At 46.3% G+C, this 6,034-nt stretch overlaps 1 long non-coding RNA gene across 1 annotated transcript; it reads left to right on the plus strand.

Annotated features, from left to right (window-relative positions):
* The first annotated feature begins 4,607 nt into the window (after positions 1-4,607).
* Positions 4,608-5,238, plus strand: LOC136529906 (uncharacterized). The gene is made up of 2 exons (XR_010777466.1): positions 4,608-4,741; positions 4,855-5,238. It is a non-coding gene; the product is annotated as an uncharacterized lncRNA (long non-coding RNA).
* The last annotated feature ends 796 nt before the right edge of the window (positions 5,239-6,034 follow it).

A 6,034-nucleotide genomic window follows, 5' to 3' on the forward strand; every position in this document is an offset into this window, starting at 1 on the left:
TTTTCCTTTGTCGCTATTTCTTTGGCTTTATTCTAGAGTTGATGTCAATGGAGTGTTGTATAATATCCCTGCTGACCCCTTTCAGGTCGGATGCTGACTAGGCGAAGACGTCTTTGTTCATGGTTAAGGTTTCTATGAGTTCTGCTTCCTCTTCTTTTGTCAGGTTGCCTCCGATCATGACCTTTCTGTCTAGGACTACATCTTCCAATGGGACTGTCTTTGTTTCTTCTTGATGCCTAAGATCTGTTTTTCCCTTCGGCATGTCTGGAGTTGATATTGCGCTACGATTTGTAGATGGATCTTTCTATGTTTCTTGCCTCCTTCTGACTACCGTGGACTATAATGATTCCGTGCAAGGCTGGCATTTTCATACACAGGTAGCCCATATGGATGGCTGCATTGAACTTGTTTGCAAACCCTCTTCTGAAGATGGCATTGTAGGGGTAGTAGAGATCTACTATGTCAAAGGTCACATATTCTATTCTTGTGTTTTCCTGACCTCCGAAGGAGACTGGCAGGGATATTTTTCCTAATGCATCGATCCTCTTTCCTCCAAAATTAATTAATGGTGAGTCTGAAGGCTGCAACTGACTCCTACTTAGCTTCATATGGTCGAAGGCATTAACAAAGATAATATCTACAGAGCTTCTAGAGTCTATGAGAACCCTATTGATTTCCTATCCTATAATGTTAGCCTTGATTACCATGGCGTCGGTATGAGGGTAGCTTTCTAGCTGCAAATCTTATTTTGAGAAGGTGATTGGCGTCTTCGACCAATCTGTGTAGCGCACTGGGCCTTGAACTGTTATGTTGTTGATCAACCTAAGGTGATCTTTCTTCTATTTCTTTGTCTAGAACTCCATCGAGGAGCCTTCGGCTATAGGCAGTATCATACTGATGGTGGGTAAGGATGTGTGAGGGTTGAGTTGATTTTTTGGGTTGGGTTCATTTTTGGGTGTTGCCAGCTGTGTTGGTGGAGGCGGAGGCGGAGGCAATGCCTCTAGCTATCTATTGTGTACTTGGGATGGCTGGCTGGCCTCAATGAATGTTATGTGCGGAGGCCTTAGGTTTATGTATGTGAGGTTGGCTTCTGCCCGTTTGCTGTTAGTCAACCCCTGCTGCTAAGTACTTGGTCTCCATGAGGGTAGGAAGTTTGGGTAGTAGGCAGCGGCTAAAGTGGATGGGTGAATTTGGGTGGAGTTTAGGCTTGGGTAAATTAGGCAATATTGCTGCTGAGATGCTGTGAAGGTATGGTTCACCTCTCTTGTGGGTTGTTGTGGCGGAGGTGGTGGATTTGCTTTGCTTTTGATCCTTTCTTTAGGTCTCCTTGGCATCTAGGCAATCCCTGGTGATGTGCCCTTTGTTTTCTCCATGAAAGAAACAATACTGCCTTCGTTGCCTTTGGTTTTGGTTTCTATTCCAGTTCGTGCCTTGGCTATTTCCCTTGCCTTCAGATTATTTCTGAGGCACGTTGTTTGGGCCTGCCTTCGCCGGTTGCTGCCCCTGTTGGCTATTTCCTTGTTGTTCTATGTTGAAGACTTGCTGCCTTTGCGCTTGTTGTGGCTATGGTTGGCCTTGGCTTCTGTTGCCCTTCTGGGCGTTTCTACTATTACCCTAGAACCGCTTGCTCTGGTTTTGTTCTTCTAGCCATCTGCGGAGGTCATTGTCAGATCTACAATACTTCTCAAATTCGTTGTAAAGGTCTTTGATGGTCCTTGGCTTTTCCCTAGCTAGATGAGCTACGAAGGGTCCTATGCGGAGGCCTTTGATTGCTGCTTCGATAACACCATCCTCCGGGACATTAGGTGCTTTTGCTTTTATTTGTATGAATTTCTGGAAGTAGTGTTTTAAGTCTTCTCCTTGATTATGCTTACATTGAAATAGATCTATGGAAATCAAGGATTCACTTGTGAACCCCTTGAAATTTGCTAAGATCTTGTCGCGAAGGTCTTCCCATGAATAGACAGAACTTGGCTTCAACATCGAATACCACGCTAGCGCATCGCCTTCAGCTACGATGACAAAAGATTTGGCTAGCACCGCTTCATTTCCACCTACGGAAGCTGTTGCTGCCTCAAAGCTCATGATGAATTATCATGGGTCTGATCTTTCATTGAATTTGGGCAAGGTGATGGGTTTGTAGGAGGGAGGCCAGGGTGAGCTCTAGATGCCTTCGGATAGCGGTGATTTGGAATCGATAGTTCTGTGGGTTTGTGGCGAAGTGTAGGGCGTGCCAAAGGTTGGTTGGGCTATGGTTCATGACAGGGGGTTGGGATGGCTTTGATTTTCTGAGTGGAGCTAGTTGGATGTGTTGAAGTTATATTGCGAAGGTTGCATACTTTGTATCTCGGCCTGTAGGACAGCTAGCTGCTGCCTGATCTCCGCTGCCTGAGCTGATGTTTGGGCTACCCGTTGATTTGCGGCGAAGGCTGCTGTGACCCTATCTCTTTCTTGCTGCATGCTCTGCAACTGAGCCTGTAGTTGTTGAAGCTCTTGTTCCGGAGTGGGACTTGGGGCTTGCTGCTCCTCTGATGCCGGAGGCTGGTCTTCGACCGCGTGCTCATCTTTAACTTGATCTTCTGGGGCGCTAGCGTAGGTGCTGCAGGCACTATGCCTGGGTCGTCCTCTCATCGAGGGCTTGGCGGGAATCCTAGCGGAGGTTGCTCTCTTTCTTGCCATCGAGGGTCTTGCTTGGCCAACACGCGGTGGGCGCCAATGTTGGAAAGCTTGGTTTCCAGCAGTCCAGACAAAGAAAGACAACGATGGCCTTCGCCCGGTCTTGAGCCCTAGGCGAAGGTGACAGTAGTGAAAGGTGGGCCCGAACTTGACTAGGGTTTCATTAATGTCTCCTCCTTTTTTTGTACAGAGTTTCAGTCGCCCTTTTATAGGGCATTGTTTGCTAGAGCTACTATTTACATTTTCCACCCCTTGTCGGTTACAGTACATTCCCGAAATATTTCTATGCTAATACAAGCTCCTTGGGGCAGTTTGGGTATCTCCTTTTCTTTATCGCCTTTGCTTGTTGGGCCATCGTTGATGACCCGTCATCGGCCCACGGCCTAGTAATGCCACCGAGCGGGGGCTTTCCCTGGTTCTAGGGCCTCCGCCCAGGAAGCCTTCGCCGGAGCTTCCTGACCTTCCGACGTATGAGCCATGGCCTTCGCTCGTGCCGCGAGAGCCTCCGTCCCCGATCGCATCCTGTTGCCTTCGCTGCAGCTCCTCGGCCTTCATCTCACACGATCTCCCGAGCGAAGGCCTATGCCTACTTTCCCTGCATATTGTTTGTAAAACTCGTTAGCTGTTAGTTCTTATAGTTGTTGCGAACTTTGTCCTCCGTGACTCATAACCGTGTCCCAACAGTAGTTTTAGTTAAGAGCAAAACAGAAACACTCAGACTGTGTAACGTGTTAGCATGTAACTTGTTTTAGATCTTATAGTTCACGGCCGGCTCAGTTAATGTGTTAGTCGTCGATCTTTTCATGCACGTAACATATTTTTAATTGAATATGTAACGTGACCGGCGTACAATTTTAATATAACTTCATATCATAATTCTTTTTATCACTTTTAAGACAGAAATATGTACATTAGTGTCACGTTGTATACATGATGAACTGGCTTGAGATTATGGGAAAAGCTACACACCTGACTGCGTGGGAGTGAGGTCGACCGGATCATTGGCACCACGGGAGGCCAACCTGCGTGTTCCGTGCGCCGCTGCTGCTGGTGATCTGGCACCAATTAACAAAGGGCGTGGGGAAAAAAATGGGTACGGATGGACCGTACCTGGAATTGTGCGGACTCCCAATCAGGGCGCGACGCATGGACGACTATGAACCGGCTCGCTTCGCCTCCATCCCTATCTGCTAATTGGCTCTGCTCGTCGCGGTTGAGCTTGTGCGCGCTCGGCTCCAAACTCACGCAAGCCAGGCCGTTCCTGAATTGTCCGCCAACAACGCCGTCTTTTCTGGGATCACGAACGCCACCATCACGCAGGCACGCAGCAGATCAGGACTGCCACTGTCACACGGCAACGAGTGAGCACGATCGGATGTTTCTCATTCAAAGAGGAAAGAAGCATCATCACACGGCAGCGTGCAGGAAGGTTTCCAAGCCGCGCGGCCATCAATTGCATAGCAGGCAGCATGGAGGTTAACCCTGCCCTCAATGCTGATGCTATTGTTGATTTGTTGATGTTCCAAACGGTGTCGACCCTACAATTGAAGTGAATTCCTCAGACACCAACTTCAATGATGCACTGCAGGTACGTATACATCTCTATACATGTACAGTCAGATGGCTTTGTGCCGGATTTTTTTTCAATAGTACAGTTGTCAGATCGTCTGCACATGATTTTTGTTTAGGGAAACGTCAATGAAATTATCATACCCATGTTGTCGTCCACGAATCGCCGTCCACACTGCCTGCAACTATATCTGTTCAGGAGTTATTGAAACCTGTGGCACAAGCAGCTGAGGTATGGGATGCGAGTTTATTTGATAGTCATGATTAACAGTGTTTCACTTTAATTACCTTCTATCTTTCGTGTATACCACCATACTACTGTGGCTAACTTGTGTTTCTGATGATGGCTTGCCTGTCACTGTTAGGTTGACAATGAGTGCAATAAAGCTGAGCAGTGGCTAAGGGAGGGGTCCCAACTTCAAGAATCCTTGCCTAAGAATGTGGACCCAGTACTTTGGTCCTGTGAAATCAAGAGAACGGAAGAAGAGCTGGATATGTATGTGCCCTTCCCTCTCCAAGGCCACTTACCAGCTGTTTGAGCTCCGTGGCAGAATTATCTCTTGTTTCGTTACAGATGGTCTAATTACCTTTGCCTGATTCCACTTGTAGGTTCTGTCGAAACATAGCAAGGTATAAGGGCTCTCCAGCAAGGACAGATGGCAGCAGGGGTTCAGATCACATGCCTACACCGGATAGAGATTAGATATATTCACGAGGTTTCTTCACTGTACGGCCACACTTGTCTTAATCATTTTGTAGCAATATATGAATGAATGAGTTTCTGCTAACACCGTCATATAATCGACTCTGTACCACACTAGGCCCGCCATTGGGTGACCGCTTCTTGGTTCTCCAAGGTGCAGTTTTCACTCGAGAGCCTACTAATCATGATTATTGAGACCTGTGAATTCTTTTGCTGTACTCGGACCAAGGTTGTTGTCTGCTTCAGTTTGTGCTGAATGAACAGGAAAACTAAAAGGAAACTGTATGCAATAGATATTGTTGACGTCGTTTGTTTTTTTAGCTTGGCATATTTATGCTTTAACTTGTTGATCCCACAGAGTTTCCCTTTTATCTTTCTGTTTATACCTTATATGGTGTACATTGATGATAGTTCCTTCGCACACTTACATTTTTTTCTTATGACAACACATGACATTTGAAATTTGATTTCCACATGTTTGACATTTGTGCAATTTATTTGGAGGGCCAGCTCCATTTTTGTACTTTTTGGGCAGCTTCTGCCCTCGAGAATATACTTTCCTGAGATATCTGGCTTTCAGCTGCACATGTATTGGGAACATAGGATGGGTTGATTCTATGACAACTAAAAGAGGTGATCACCTGACATGTTGCACAAAAGTTCTTGTTATCCAGTAGAATGTAATTTGGAAATTGCACATATATTGGATACAAGACGCAGCACATATATGACTCTTCTTGCTCATGTCTTCTACTTTGGTAAATCATCATTTGTGACTAAAAATGTGCATGTGCCTGCAAAATAAAATGAAGTTTCTGCCTTAGGAGACATCAGAACGCACAGCCATATTATTGGAGCAGCTAGCTGTGAGGTACGTATGGTTGGACACAAAGGAGGGCAGGTAATAATCAAGAAGCCTCGTCAACCAAGAGGTCCAGAATCAGCACTGGATCTGCCCTTCCAAGTCCATCAACCGCTGGTGCTGCGTGATAAGGTCATCTATGCTTGAAATGTTGTACAAGAACATTAGTTTCAGTAGAGTCTCGTCCCACACATTGATTTCCTGCCTTCGAATTTCTTGCCACC

The sequence above is a fragment of the Miscanthus floridulus genome, chromosome 19 (assembly GCF_019320115.1).
Source record: "Miscanthus floridulus cultivar M001 chromosome 19, ASM1932011v1, whole genome shotgun sequence".
In the NCBI taxonomy this organism is placed as follows: domain Eukaryota; kingdom Viridiplantae; phylum Streptophyta; class Magnoliopsida; order Poales; family Poaceae; genus Miscanthus; species Miscanthus floridulus.